Below are 16968 nucleotides of genomic sequence, written 5' to 3'. Positions count from 1 at the left end.
GCTGGGAAGCACAGAAAGGAGGTTTATGTTCCAAAACAAGCTTATTCACTTCTCTCTGCTGCACTGTGGGAGTGAGTTCCACAAGAGTTAACAATTATTTCTGACTTCTAACTCATTTTTGGTAATATATTCATGAAATTGTTTGCAAATCAAATGAAAGGAATTATTGTTTTGCTCCTGCACACGGAGCAGAATTATCCTGGGAAGCTGTTGTCCCTGTCTTGTTCCCATCCAGTGTCTGTGTGAGCATAGGTGAGAGGCTACGCAGTGAACTGCACTGGGGAAGTGAGGGCTGAAGGCAAAAAGGGAAGAGTGAAGGGATAGGAGATTTCTTTTACTCACGTCATTTCCTCACTCTGCATTTCCATGTGGTGTGCACACAGCTATGCTGGCATAGGAGAAAGGATAACATTTGAGTGGGAAAAGGCTGTGGGCAGTAGCTGATTAACTGTCCATGCCACTGAGAGTGAAATCACATGTTTTTGGAGCCTAAAGTTCTGCTTCTGTGCACAGACAGAATTTCACTGCGTTCCATAAGGCTTGACTCCTAAAAGCCAAGACTATATATGAACTCAGACAGCATTAAATGATCTTTCCTAATGTTTCTAGCGTGGGAGCAGAGAGAATTGACTTAGTTTGTGCCTGTCCAGATGACTTGATTTTCTCCAGCCATGTACTGTGCGATTGAAGTCTCCCTTTTTTTTCCCAGATATCTCTGTAGGCAGCACTCTGACGTGAAAACTCTGCATGGATGCCCTCAAAGCCACTCAGCTCCTGTATTTGACATAAAATATTTTCCTATATCAGCGGCTGTGAATTCAGGGCTGTATAGCCACTCATCTTTTAAAAGGGCTGATTAGCTCTGGTGCAGTGCTGTGCTGCAATGCCAGAAATACCAGCACCTCCCTGCCTTTGTGCAGCACAGATGGGAATTGAGCACTTCTATGGAGAGGGCTGTGTAGGGGGATACAAGGAGATGTGAGTGAAGGCTTGGCTACTGCAGGCAGTTCTCACATGACGACAGCAATGGTGTTTGATTTCCCGGACAAATGTTACATCATGAGTCTTATGAAATTAAACTTCAATAACGAATGAGTAAGACTAATAATAATTATGTTAGTATGGCTATGTAATTCCCTGGGTGTCAATATTTCTTCAGCTCTCAAAATGCAACAAAGATAATTTTTATCTTTCAGGGAAATGTAATGTTTTTAAATCTCTAGACTCAAAATTTTATTTCAAGAAAAATTCTTGTCCTGTAGCCATAAACTGAAAACTCAGTACTTATAATTAAAAAAATGCTTCATCTGTGTTTCAATCAATTCCGATGTTGCCATGAGAATCATGACTAATGAATCCTTTCTTCTTTAGACATAATTTACAATAGTGAACAAAAGGTAATTTTTAAGTTTTGCTAACCCATTGTGATGCTTAAATATCTATACAATGAGAAAGAAAGAAAGGTATTTATAAATTAAACTTCAGTTTTTACCTCAGTGGCATTTACTGACTAATTTAATTGAAAGTTCTTTGTAGAGACTAAATTCACAAAATGAACTTCATGAGATGGTACTATAAAAATATTTTACCTGTTTGGAGATAAATGAATATAAAAACATCTATTATATGTTCTCTGCACTATGTATTATGGCTGCAGAATATAAATCTATTCTGCACAAGCCAGCCAATGGAAATAGTTCCACTTTCATTATTTGCAACAAAAATGGAGATGACCAGACATGTTCATTTTCCCTGGGATACTGAAATGTGGTTTTCATTATTGCTGCTGGGCTTTTCCTTATCCTAGCTGCAAATTCAGTGAAATGTTGAAAGTGTGCCCTCCAACCATTTGAGACGCAGTCCCAACTCCAACTTTACTATGCTTATCAGAAGGAAATCCAGAGAACATTTAAAATGAAAAATTCCTGCCAATTTCTTGAGCATATCTAATTTTAAATTTCAGGCATGAAATAAGAATTAAAGGATGTCATAGCACAAGTCACAGTACAACACTAAAATAATCTAGGTGAGGATCCTCCATTTGCTAAACAAGCTGTTTCTCATTGATAAACTTTGAGACAGTCAGTTCCACTTTGGCACACATAAGAAGAATACACATAAAAGTTTTGAATTACAACAAAGTGTCATGTGAAAAAGTTATACAGCTCAGCAGGAAACAAATGTAGGATTTTTGCTTTATGCATGGTTGCTGGTTATTTGGTTTAATTAGTAACAATATGAATTAATTAGAACAATAATGGCAATGGAACTTCCTAAGGTTAATGAAAGAAAGATCTGAATAAAATACCTTATAATTTGGTTTGTACCTGAAAGAATTCCATCTGTAGTTGGCACTTACCATGGGGCAGAGCTGTATTGAACATTAAAATCAATGATAATCGATATCAGTATGTTGTATCAGTAATAATACAGGTGCCACCTGTATACAGAGCACTTTTGAGATCACGGGCTAGTTCACCTTCTTTATAGTGATTGTTTGCCCCCTATCAGCCTATTGGGTAGAGTTTCAGTCTGCCTTTTGTCACCTCAGAGAAATTAGGAAGTTTCTGCTTTAGAGCCAGCCTTACTTGATCCACTAATCCACCCTTTGCCATCATCACCACATTAAAATCTACCAGTGGCCTTTTCTATAAGGACCATTGATTATTCTTCATTATAGCCTGAAATTACATGAACCTGCTGACCAAAATATTTGTCAAACTGAGACTGAAAAAGAAAATTTTAAAAGGAACTCACCATTAAGTTTACATTTACCTAAATATTTCTAAGAAATGAATTTAGCATGATGAATGCTTTTCTTTACCTTCTTTGGAGTTTTAATACAAAAATATTTTACAAGTGAAAAATGTTATTTGGTTTATCTGAAGTAAGAAGAGAAAGAACAAGTCTGTATGTATTTAATTTTATCATTTTTCAGTCTAAGATTTTCTTTGAGTTTCAGATGTATATTAATTAAAGAAAAAATAACTAAATTTTCTTGTTCTGAATTTTGAGGCCATACATATTAATCTGTTTTATCATGTCTGTTTGTATTTGTCTATATTTTTTATCTACTTTTGATTTTTTTGTGGTTTTGTTTGTTTGTGCATGTGTGTATGTATGTATGGTAAATACACAAGTAATTTCATTGTTTTAAAAATGTATTAGGCTAAATTTCTTTCTTTGTTTGTTTGGAATATTCTTACTAAATTTATCAGAAAGGAAAACACCCCTCTTTAATAGTCACCTCTGCTGCATCTCTTTTTAAAAGTGAGAAAATGATGGTTAGGTTATTTTTTTGGTTTTTTTTTACTTATTACTACTTTTTAAAAAATTATTATTATGTGTCAAAATATTAACCTATAACTAAGCAGCTTTTATCCTTACTGCTTCCTCTTTGAGTTATTATTAATTTCCACCTTTTTTCAAGTTAACCAATATTCTTTTTATTTGTGTGTTTGTTCCAGATCAAGATTATCTCACGTACTGTTTTTCTGTCTTTTTTAAAAAGAATCTTCTCAATCTGAGCTAGATCCCTTCCAAACAGCTAGGAAGACATTCTAGATTGGTTGACCTTTCTTAGTTGTCTTCTGTTGATCCTTAAATATACAGATGTGCCAGAACCCAAAGAAAGATACTAATCAAAATCATTGACCCAGGAGTATGTCAGAGCCATTCCAGGTTTTATCCCCCAGCAAGCCTATGAGGAAGACAGGCACTGTTGTATTGCTTCTGAAATGGAAAATTGGGTCACTGCGAACATGTACATTAAGTTTGTTCGTTGTGCATGGTTCTCCAGGACCCCAAACCTCCAGTGGATGTGTCTTCCTTCACATGTATGCTGCTCTAGCCTTGCAGTCCAGCTTGGATCGAGCAGTCCATCCAGTAGAGTTGCCAGCCAGGGTTCAGAAGTCAGCCTGCCAGATGAGCTGCCCAGTACACAGAGAGAGAATGAGCTGCACTGCGTTGGAGCTCTGAGGGAACCCGATTCCTTAAATAATATCTTCACACACTTTGCCCTCCTGACAGCTGAGCCATGGAGCAGTGTATAGACAAAGTCCTGTATTGCCAGTAAAGGATAATGAGATAGTTATAACAGCATGACAAACTTCTGCTGATATGCAGTAAAGACACAGATGACCTTAACCATTTTTTCTGTAGGGCACGAAAACTTGAGTAGCACGGGTATGAGCCAGGCCACCACATGGCCAAGGGATCAGTATGGTGGACTTACCCAGGAACAGATGTTGCTGGAGAGATTAATAGTAATATGTGAAGAAGGTAGTATTTTTAACCTGAAATAGTAACAATGAACTAGACATCCAAAATAAAATTAAAGACATCATCGTGCTGAACATGCCTTCCACAAACTCAGAATTACACTCCTGTTTTTTTCTGTCTTGATGAAAATGATATTGGACTCAACAGTTAAGTCATCTCTGCAGTGATTGCTGTTTCCCAAGCCCCAAATTTTGTGCAGTTTCTATGTACACACGTCTAGCTTTATTCATTAACATATGCATTTATTCATAAGAAGATCTGTGTTCCCTTACACTATGCTATAATTTTATGAACCTGTAAGAAGAACATGCAGTATCAGAATTTTGCTGTCGATAAAAGCAGTAGATAGAGGCTGGTCGGTTTTTCGGATCCAGGGAAACAGGGATCAGAAAGACCACTAAGTCATTAGGTCTAGTATGTGCTGCTGAAATGGAAGTACAGAGACAACGTGGTAGACACAAAATTTAAGCAAAACTCCTCTTCATGACTCCCCTAATGATTCAGAAAATGCAACTATCCTTGTTCTTCTTTTGTCTTCCTCATTCCTTCATTTTGTAATAATCATAGCAGTTTATAATCAACTATCCATTATAATGGGGAGATAAGCAGGTTGTGCACAACTGTGTGTGGATAGTCTAATTTTCACATGGAGCAGTGCTAGCCTTCAAGGATTAGAAATATTTGTATTTTTCCTCTGCATTGGTTATCTTGGCTTTCCATTGCTCCATTAGTGAAGAGTTGATTTAAAGAAATTTTGCACTTCTGGTTTGCTTTCCAGTGACACATCATAAAGCAGTTTTTAAAGATAGTCATAGTGAGTGTTTTACAGATTGAGAAACTGAGTACAGGCAACTGATTTATTCAAAATTATGCAGTGAGGGATAGAACCCAGGTTTCCTGGCTCACAGTTCATTGCTCAAAGCACTATGTAATGCTAAGTTACTTTAGAGGATACCTTTAGATGGCAGAAAGTAACCAGAGTAGAATAGCATCTCCTCCTGCTATTCATGTGCAATGTGTGCAGTCAACCTCTCCATTTTCTCATTCCTCAGGGGGTCCATCATCTCTCACCTCCTGTTTGGCAGACCCTATACTAAGTAATGCTGCACAGGGTTAAGAGAAAAGGAAGAAAGAACTAGAGAGAAGGGATGGCAGCTGCGCTGCAAAAGGGAGCTATAGCAGTCCTTTTTAGTCTACAAAGTGTTTAGCATTCACACTTTACATTTTAGAAGAAACTTTTATCATGTCTATCACAGAGACACCACAGCCAAGGAAACCAAGAGAAAAATAATAATTAAAAATTCTTGCCCTGCAGGACATGGCTGAGTTTGTTTTAATTCTAATTTACTTTGGCATTTTTTTCTGTAAATATTTTTTTATTATTTATAATGTTTATAATGTATGAATTCAATCTGTGATCCCTCTTCTCCAAGTCCAGCCTCACTTACACCTTGAATAAACTCACTTATATCCAACATTTACGATTTGCCAGTTAGCAGCTGTATGAATAATGGCAATGATTGCTGAAAAGAAATTCCTTTAGTGAGGAATGTTGAAAGGATAGGCTTCTAGGGGGAAACATGGGAAAGATGTAAATGCAGGTCTCAACTTTTATTCACTGCATCATATTACAGACACTGAGCAATTTTTATGAGGGTTTCTTATGCCTTTATGTTCTAATATATCAATCAAAGGCAGAGCAGACTAAGAGGTTGCAAGCAGAAATTTGATGTGAGATTTTTAATGGGAGTAGCTTAAAAAGGTTATACTGTAAATTCACTTTCTACCTGACATCATGAACATCTTTGTATAAATAAGTGTTAAATTGTATGGCTTCACATATATAGGAAGGCTGCTCTTCACCTTTCATTTTAGGTTGCCATGCAGAGTATGTTTCAGAGCTGTAGAGACCTTTTACCTTTTCGCTTTTTTTTAAAAAACTATTTTTTGTAATTTTGACAACATTCACCCAACAAATATCTTCAAATAATAATTTGAAGATGTTGACAAGGGCAGTTCATAAGAAACAGAAAGTAGAATTATTGAATCAAGCTTGGCTTAACTTCATTGACAAACAGAGACGAGAGTGAAATTATTTTCCTATTACATTTTGATTAGTTTGTGGTTGTCTTCAACTTGTAATTTACCTTTTAAGAGAGTCTGGATTTCTCTGTGGGAGCCTCCCTGAAAATATCTGTCTCGGCCTTGTCAGTGGATTATTGAGGGTCCAGACTAAGAAGGATTTTGCTTGTGGTTGGTGAAATCATTAAGATGGGGTCCAAATTTGGAAGACTTGAAAATAGGGAAGAAACTCATACTGGATGTTTGGAGTAAGACATTAGAACAGGTGTAGGAAACATCTACAGGAGGCCAGCTTTATATGGTAGAATTTTCTCCAAATTCTTGTATTAAGTGTATAGTACTAGTGTGCTCCTCCCACTCTATAAGGTATTTCATTTTATGATATGAAAATTAAAATTCTAATACATATACCTGAGAACATGTCATCCATATGATTTTACTATTGTCAACCAAAAAGAAGCTGGCTACTCCCAAAATTTCCAAAGTGGATGTTGCCCTTTTATTCTGGACATGACTGGGAAAAAAAACCCCAAACAAACAAGAAAAAATTCTTAAAATTTTTATGATCTATTTTAAGTGGTATCATAAGATGTTTCTTTCCATTGCAATTGCAGAATTTGTTCCATCTCTCAAGTAAGTTAATATTTATATACAATTAATGAGATTTTAATTTTCTTGAGCCACTGAGCATGAAAGAAAAGTATATTGTTTCTAGATTTATGGTATATATTTATTTTTTGTTTACAGTTTACTAGAGTAGCTATTTTAACCTAGCCTCCCTTCTGTGTCTGAGTGTTCCCTCCTCTACTGATGAACTTCTCATTCTCCTCCTGGTTGTGTTTCTTTATTGGATGAAAAAACATAGTTCCCTGAATGAGTTCCTCATTTAACAGCAGGCACTGAAAAGCTTCCCACATATTTTCTCCTGCTCCTGAACACAGCTCCAATGTCCTCAGACAGGACTGAGCTTAGTTTTCTCACACTAAGATAACTAATTTTATCACAAGTTTGTCAGAAGGGTTGTGTCTACTGCAGCCTTAAAATGTGACTAAATTTACTAAAGCTATACATAGGCAAGTGTCTGTAATTACATGATGCATATGGACTAAAATAATTTTTGGCTCATATGTCCCTGATTTCCCGAAAAATAACAGAAAAACATACATGTATACACTGACCTTTGCAAAAGCCTCAGTCTAACCCCTCTCCTTAGAGCTTTTTATCCCTGATAGGTGGAATTTTGAAAGAAAACAACAGGTTAGAAGAAATGATGATGAATATTGATTATCACCTTATGAAGTATAATTCATAAGCGTTCAATTGTTCCCAGTCTAAAAAAACCCCAACACTCCCCACTTCAAGAAAAAAAGAAGAAGAAAAAATATATACCTGAAGAGATAACAATAAGCTGTTCTTGACCTAGGTGGAGCTAAAGAAATGTTAGACAAAAGAAAAAAAAATTAAATCAGGGAAATAATTGAATGACCTCTGCCTGAAAAACTATGTCATAAATTATCTTTACACTCTGTGGAAACATTCTCCTTTGCCTTTAGAGTAAATCAGACAATTTTCAGGCCAAACCAATTTTCTAAATCATAATTAGACAAGAGGCTAAAATAGGTCTTTGTAATGGAAGTGGGTTATAAATTTAACATGATATCCATAATTCATCCCTGAAGAAAGGTCCTTTACATTCTGAAAGCTTGGATAATATAACTTAAAGAGCTGGCCTGCTAAATGGTGTAACAGTCTATCTTGCTTAGTTTACTTTAGAACTTTGATTCATACTGTGCTCAGTTCTTTTCCCAGTGGGAAAGCTACGTTCTTAAACCTCTTTCTCACACTTATTAAAATAATTCCCTTCTCACCAGGACATCAGCCTTGCGTATGCCCAGTTCTTTTGCTAATAATTTTGTCTTTTTCAGTCCTTAGATGAGTTCTGAATTATAATTGACTAGCAAAAAGCTTAATTTTTGTATATATACACAGAAATGTTTAAAATACTATGTTAGCAGAGGAAGAAAACATCTGCTGCCATTCAACAGAGCATTAGGCATTTAGTATACACAAAAGAGGGGGAAAGACATGTTTGAGTGACTTTGATAAATATGTCAGTAACCAAGCACATGTTTGAAAAAAACCTTTACCTTCTAAAAAAGTGAGTTGCAAAATATATATTTTGCATAGCATAATTATAAATTCTTGATATTTCACCAAGTAGCCAATTGAATTTTCAGATGTCTTTCATTATCATGCCAACGTCCTGCCAATCAACATTCAAACAAATTAATTTAAATAAGAATTTTTTCATTGCAGTTTCATTAGCAAGAGAGAGAAGAAAAGAATATTCTCCATAAACTGGTAACAATTATATTTTCCAAGAATTTTTAAAAAGAATATTGCCTTTAATTGTGCTGTAGCTTCTATCACAGTACAAAAAAATCTATAATGTTTTTATTTTCACTGCTTCAGGTACTGATCAGAAGTTTCTACAATGCAGATCAGAGATAGTTATAATGAAATAAATCTGACAAGCTGCTGCTCAAGGCCAAAGTAGTTCATTTGTGAAACTAAACTATATAGGTATCAAAATAAGAAAGCCAGAGTCTCTTTTACAGTAGATTCTAAATCTGTCATTTAGCTAAATTGAGGACACAGTAGTCCTCAACAGAGGAAATCATCACTCTCTAACACCACTGTACCAGCAAGCAACCTGCTCACTGGATCCTTGATGATATTTCACATTTAAAACATTTGGCCAAAACCACTGACCACTTACTTTGCCCTTAAAACAAATTCCCTTTCTGACCTCATTTTCAGAAATAGTTTTTCACCATTCTGGTCTTTTTCTAGGACACAAGCAAGAGTGGCCCCATGCCAGCATTGTTTGTCTCACTCAGGGCTGTTTTGAGGATGTTGAATCAACATCTAATTGAGCAGACAAGCTGTCTCTATTTGCCCCTACATATCCATTTGTGGTTTTTCATCCTCCCGCAGAAAGACTTTCTCATAATAAGCCTTTGATTAGATTGCAAGCTCTTAAAGTCAGGTATTGTCTTTCTACTAACTGTGTGTACAGATCAACTTTAATAAGGCCTTGAAACTTGTTTGGCCTTTGGTCAATACTGTGATACTAACAGATGATAAGTTTATCCGATTCCTGACTTTCAATACTCCTCTGTTTTTCTGTACAACACACTGAATGCTGCCCCTGCTGCAGCATTTATTTTTTTCTGCTGTAATTGCCTTCCCTTGCCAACAACCTAGTGAATAATATATGTTCACATTAGAGCGTTTGGCCCTGTGGGAGGACGTTCCAGTCACCTCAGTGGCTTTTTCAAACATGCTACTGTATGTGACACTATGAGATACAGTAAGTAAACAACCAGATTGCAGTTTGAATGGGTGCCACAGCTCAGATCTACGAATGCCCAAATAGAATAAAGAACCCTTCTGGTTAGCACCCTATATTTGATAATTGGAGAAGTATCTTTAATTCTTTTGATTTAAAGGATTTGCGGAACAATGAAATGAGGATTGTTAATGTTCTCTGAACATTTACACATGAAAAAAGTGAGGTCCTCTGAGGCAAAATGACTCATACAAGGTCACACAAGAAAACAGTAGAACAAGAAACATAAGTTGTTTTTTGTATTGCTATCTAGAATTAACCCCATACATAATGGGTGAAATTCCAGGGAAGTCAACAACGCTAAGGTTTTACTGAGTGTCATGGTTGCAGGGCAGGAGGGCAGGTCACAAAATATTTGCAATTTTCTTAAGGTATAAAGCCTGTTACAAAAATCAGGTAATGTGATTGCACAAGATCTACAAAGGCAAAAATTGTGCTTAAACCTAGAAATATGAAGGCTTCCGGCTACTTATATCAGAGCACAAAGTGGGAAATGTGACACTGAGGCAGTAACCTTTCCTTTATACCATGCACCACATTTGCCCCATGACTGGAGGAAGTAAACTCAAGGACAAAGGGAGAAAGGAGTAAGCCATTTGGTAATCTTATCATGTAGCTTCTGCAAAATATTCCCCACAGTGCAGAATTGTTCAAAGTTGCACATGCTGTGTGCTGCTGAGGGAGAAAACTGGCTGCCGTGCACTGAGGTACACTGAGAGGAGAAAGCAACTCGGTGACCTGTTAATAGGCATGCTGTGTGTGGTCTCTCCTGGCTAAGAGTCCCTGTATTAGTGATCAGCTGTATCCTTTTCAAACTAGACACTGCTTAAATTTTACTGATTGTTGCAATGGTTTTGAGTCAGGGAGATGAGCAGTTTATGAATGTTTTTCAATAGCAAGTGACTCCTATACATCTCAACAGGAGCAAATTTTTTTCCTGTTCAGTCCCCTCTTTTCACTCTTCATGCTGAACATGGATTACCTGTTAATTAAATCAAATACTGCACTCCAGCAAAGCTGGCTTTTAAATCTAATACTATGAATAATAAAACTAAAACACATACTTAGGATTATTTTTAAATGTTGGTGTCTAATGTTTGTCAGCTATCCAATTCTTTTGTATCTCTTTAGAAGCCTTGATTTTTGAAAATGATGAGAAAATACAATTTCCACTTATATAAGGTTAGACACTGTTGGACTATATTTTCTTGACTTCTTCAAAGACTAGGAAATCATGAAACTCTGGATAAAAAAAAAAAAAAAAAGTGGGGCTAATGCTTTACTTGGGCACACACCCTGAGATCAACCAAGAGAATTTCAAAGGATGGCAAGAAATATCCACCTGTAGGTCTGTTATTAGGACCTCAACTTTCTAGTGGATGGTTTTCTCACCAGTCTGAAAGGCTATCAAAAAGTACAATGATGTGTGTAAAGCACTGTTAGCCACACTACAGGAGTATCTGCTGAGTAATAGCTAAACAAAATATTGACACAAAGAGATTTTTTCTGCTTATTTTTCTTTCAGTTTGGATGGTGGTATAGATGGAGAAAAACCTAACAATTTAAAAATATTAATGTCATAGTAAATAGCTGGATAACTGGGATACTATAGCCTAAAAATTTTAGTAAGAGATTTTATATTGCTGCATTTTAAAATTCTTCAAAAGTATGGTTCAGTGAAAACAGAAAAAATTAATTAAAGGATAGGATACATTTAAAACCTAAGGATATATCACTGCATAATTTGTGTACAGGCACACAGTACATGGCAATATGCCATGGAGGTAGCAGCTATAACTGTTGTGGAAAAAGGACCAAAAACCTGTAAATGAACAGGATAAGCAGCCTGTTGCTGTATGATATCAGTACAAAAACTGTTTACAGGTTTGCCTGTCTATCTGTATATCTTTCCTCACCAAATTACAAAGATCTCATAGAATAAATACTCCTATTTTTTTTTTTTTAATACTAAAAAAGTAATCCTAGTTTCTTGGGGAAGACAGCACAGCACAGTGAAAAATAACATCTCATGACATACTAATGGAGAGTAAATTTAGCATTAGTACCTTTTCTTAATGAGCCATAGTTGTTTCCTGTTTTGCTCATTTCAATGTTGCATCATAGAATGTTTTATGAATGTTTTTCATAAAATAATGTGGGGCATTTTTAATATTTTTAATAATAGTGTGCTGAATTTGATAGTTTCATTTGCAATTTAAGTAATGCTTTGTTCTGATGAGATCTCTGGAGGTGGTTTTGACATTTAAAAGTGATGTGAAGAGATTCAAAGTGATTAAAGCTGTCAAATGTTACCCTAATTGTGTGACTGCAATCTTTTCAGCCTCTTTCAATGAGTGTATACATTATACACGCTGCACAGCACTTCTGTTTAGATTGAGGTTTTTTATTAATGCCATCCTGATTGACAGAAATTATTGCAAGATCACAAGTGGAACTAAATTACTTTGCCACTGCATTCAAGCAACATGCATAGCCATGAACTTTTAAGATGCAGTTATCTACTTAACATAGTCCTTCCTTCTTTTCCCTCCAAAACCCCAATGTTATTGTAGAGACAGATGATAGCTTCCACATTTATACTGGTATACTAGTTCACAGGAATAAAAAAGTTTTTGCCCATATAAGAATTATTTTAACGTTCAGTTTGTATTCAAAATGCTACTTGACAGGTCATTTATTTTAAATATGGTTTCTAGCTAAGAAAAGTATCAGATATATTCTAATTAATTATGAACAAGTCAGATTTTCATGACTGATATTTTATTAATATCTTGCTATGTATTCATGGAAGCTGTAATACTTATTGATACCTTCTTGTCTATTAAAAATAAGAAAGCTTCAAAACCACTTTGATATACTTAGATATTCCTGTCACAGCTATCTGGAGTAGTAGTAGTATTCCAATTATTTAAGAATATTTGGATATGTAGTGGGGTTTTTTTAAAGGTAATTAGGTCCAAATGCAGTAATACCTTCATAGATTTGTCTTTCTATACTAGTAGGAATAAAGGGTAAAAATTAAATATTTCATGATTATTTTACTCTTGCAGAATGCTTTAGTGATGATGGTGTGGTTTAAAAACCTATGTGTCACAACTGTTCAAAAAGCCAGAATGAAATGCACTGTGTTTGCTTATGCAAAATGGCTGGTAAGATGCTGCAAAACTTAGATGGCTGTAGCCATAATCAGGAGTTTGTTGCAATATTAAATGCAATGACAATTATGTTTCTGAGGATTCTTTAGACAATGACTAAAGTGTCTGCTGGCCTCCACATTTCAAGTGACCGCACAAATACTGGAAATCTTAAAGCTCCTATCTCACATATCCTGATTAGTCATGCTGCCAGAAGAGCTAAGCAAACATGCAGGCTCAAAAAGAACTCAAAATGAACCTTAATACTGATGATGACAGCAGCAATTACTATGACAAGATTATCTCAACTGAAAATATAGTAGTGAGGACATCACACTGAAGAAGAGTTTTTAATGGCCTCCAAACTCTAGATCAAACACTCTTACAGCTAGGAAATGGCAATATTTGTTAATATTGCAATTTGAAAGAAGAGAAAAAGAAAAAAATCTGAAAAAAGTGAAGTTTGGGTTAAACTCCTGCAGAAATATGTTGCAAAGAAGCAAAGACACACAACATACAGACATTCAGTCTTATTTATGAATAGTTAGAGGATGGTGGAGTGCATTTTAAATGAACATTTCATTCATGCCTGCCTTGTAGGTAGGATGATCACAGTGAACAGGTGTAGAGGCTATCACCTCTTTCATTTTCTGCCTCTTTTTTATTATTTAAAAAAGACCCAGAGAAATATTTATGTAGCATGAATCCCAGTAGCACTAAGCTACGAGGCAAATAATGCTTTAAAAATTGCCCAACTGCTACAAAGAGATAGGAGGTAATTCTCCAAAGGAATTTTTTTCCCTTTGTGTTGCCCAGTTAGATTTGCTTGCAGCTTTCTCCAGCTCAGTGACTCATTGTTATCTGGGCTACAGAGAATAGAAGAATTAACATATGAAATGTTAATTGTTTTAGTAGTAAATGATTATATTGCTTACTCATTGGTGGTGATTTATTTTCAGGCTATTTTAATGCCATGTTTTGCATTGAGGGAATTGTGTCATTGATACCTTTGGAATGTTTTGCACTTTTCAGTCATGTTTCAGTCTCTTGACAACATTTTTAAGAATTAATTATAATTCACAATTATAATGGTTAACAATAAAGCTCAAGTTTCGATGGCTTTAATGTCTGATGAGGGTAAGTAATAGAGTTGGGTGAATAATTCATAGCGAATAATTTATTCAGTGAATTTGCCAAATAATGTCTGCAAATAATTCTTTAGATTGTTTGCAAGCAGTTCATTGTCAGTATTCCCACATTTGAAATCTGAGCTCATTAGAATGGACACATAGTCTTTATGGTGTTTTCCTGCTCTCTGGTAGTAATTCTAAAACAGAGTATTTTAATTTACAGAACTGATCATTTGTTTTTTACAAAATGTTTCCCAGTATTTTCTTTAAATTGAGCAATAAAGAAATTGGCTAAAGTTCCTTTACATTAAAGATTAAATTAGAAGTATTTAGATAAGTATTTTCTAAATTAGTTGTTTTCAAATCCAGGTTTAATTATTAAAGAATTATTGTGGTTTTTAAAGAACAACTCACTCTTTCTCATAGTTAGCATTACTTTAAATTAAAAGCTGCATCTGGTATTGGCTGCCTCTAATTATCGGGTGGGGAGGTGTCTGAAAATGTTCAAAATTCAGCATTCTGCTGATAGGTTTGATTTTGTTGTAAGGCAGAAAACACATGGGATCAGTAAACTAACATAATTCAGCTAAGCTTAACTAAACTGTGTCCTTGATCAATGTTTTAATTACCTCCTCATTCAGATGCCTGGTATGGTGTCCATGCTTCCACATTATTTCACATTACTGGATAAGTACCTTGTGTTACCACTGCATGTGTTAATTTATCTTTGTCGCTCAGGCTGCAGCACTGCCACTGCTTTACTCTCTCCAAGCTGACTTTTGGAACCAGCAAGTGTGCAGCTGCTGGAAGCTGTGCTGAAATGAGGCTGCACACAACTCTTCTGAGGAAGAACCTGCCTCACTGTTTCATAGCAGGAGTTTATGTTCTGAAAAGAGAGCAAGAGAGAGTGAAAGATTTTTCCTCAATTTTCCCCCCCTGTTCTCTGTTAAATGAACATAAATCCACAGAGGAGTTTTATGTAACTCCACAGTGACAGAGCATGCTGTTATCAAGCACATAAAAATGTAGGAAGAACCACGCTGTGTCAGACCAAAGGTTCCACCTTGCTGAATATTCTATCCGAAGCAGTAACCAATAGCAGATGTTCAGGGAGGAATATAGAAAACTGATGAGTACAGAAGGCTTAATCCCTTCTGTGTTAAATCTCCCAGCTTTCCCAGCTTCCTGAGGTGGAAGTCCATTGAAAACTGCCACTGGTAGTTTTCCTAAATAATTGCCCAGGCTGGCAACTGACAAGTTTATGCAGCAAGAATTATTCAGTTCTCACTGAATGTACACCCTCAGCACTCTCAGAAATTTACAAATCCCTCAAAATTATTACATAGATTTCTCACATATCTGAGTAATTTCTATTATACTCATTGAAAGAATCCATCTGTTGGGTAGATGCACTATCAAACACCTTGTTTCTTCCTTACAGATACTGAAAAATGCTTTGTGGTATAATTGTAATAAAGGAAGCTTTTTAATCTTAAGTACCACTTCCTCCTTACCTGTATGCAGATTTCATAAAAGCCAGTAGACTGTTTGTGCCATCTGAGGGAAACTCATGACAAAGCTCTTTGCATTCCAAGACTGCTTTTTATGTTAGTGGCTTTTCAGAGTTTGAATAGGAATAAAAATGAAAGACATAAAAATCAAATAAACTTGCACCCACTATTAATATATAGGGAATAAAGATTCTCTGTTAGGAACTACAGAATAGTCTCCTTTAGCTGGAGTAAATGAATCAATACTTTATCCCTGTAATATCTACAAAGTTTTGGAGCAGGCAGGATAAAACTACAGTGATGGTTATGAAGTCCTGCCACAGGCTGTATATATGACTTAGAAAAAATAAATGCCAAAAGAAGAAAGAAGCATTCAATTAGTACTAATTAACTTTTCCCAGGTATGTGTGTACTTCATGTATTCTGTAAATATGTGTAAATACTTATTTGGAGGTGAAATCACTGAACATGGAATAAATTTAGGAGGTTTGGCTAAAGTAGTATTAGTGTGCTTAGTCTTTGGACATGACACATTTGAAAGGACACTATCTCAGCTCTTTTACCAGAGCTGTTCTCTTACTACTGAATACCTCACACACCAAAATTGCCATCCTGAGATAAAAGTCTGACAAAAAAGGTCACCTTTCAATTGAGGGCTGAGAACTTTAAAAGTTCAATCCTTGTCAATCATTGAGAGATTTTCAGATCTTGGCATTGTCCATCACACAAGGGTCTAACAGTCCTGATATCCTGCTCTTCCCAAGGTACAGAAGATCCATAAAATAAAATGCTAGTTTGGACTGAATTTGTAGACTGACTTTAGGAAAAAATAAGAAAAAAGAAAAAAAATCCCAGTTCTGTATACTTTAGAACATAATGCCTTGGAGAAATGAGAAAGGCCAGATTAGACATTGACCAGTGAAGTCCTTTTAATCTATCCTTAATTATGCAGGAAATTTGATTTTTTCTAATAGGGAACTAACATAGGTCCTGTGTCACTCCCAGCACAGATGGCTGTGAAAATGTGAAGTCTATTCATTTAAACTAAAAACACATCCTCATAACAATATAGAAGATGGCAAAAGAAGCATTTGCTACATATTGAACAGCACTTTCCCAGAAATGTTTTGTTTAGATATTACAAATACCTAGTTAAGCACGTACATTAGCAGATTGTACTGTTTGGGCTGTGTAATTTGAAAAGCAGGTGAAATGGGGGATTTTCAAAGTGAGACAGTTAATACATTTAAAATTAGATAGAGAATACATTGATATATAAAATTGTACAGAAAATCACACTATGAAAAGCCAGTGTCCAAAAAGGAGACAGAGGAGTCCTGCAAGTTTATAAGAATAAAGGGAGAGAGTCCACCCGGGCACACGTCCGCGGGGTTTTC

This window comes from Aphelocoma coerulescens, chromosome 8 (genome assembly GCF_041296385.1).
Source record: "Aphelocoma coerulescens isolate FSJ_1873_10779 chromosome 8, UR_Acoe_1.0, whole genome shotgun sequence".
Classification (NCBI taxonomy): domain Eukaryota; kingdom Metazoa; phylum Chordata; class Aves; order Passeriformes; family Corvidae; genus Aphelocoma; species Aphelocoma coerulescens.
This window is presented reverse-complemented; position numbering follows the sequence as displayed.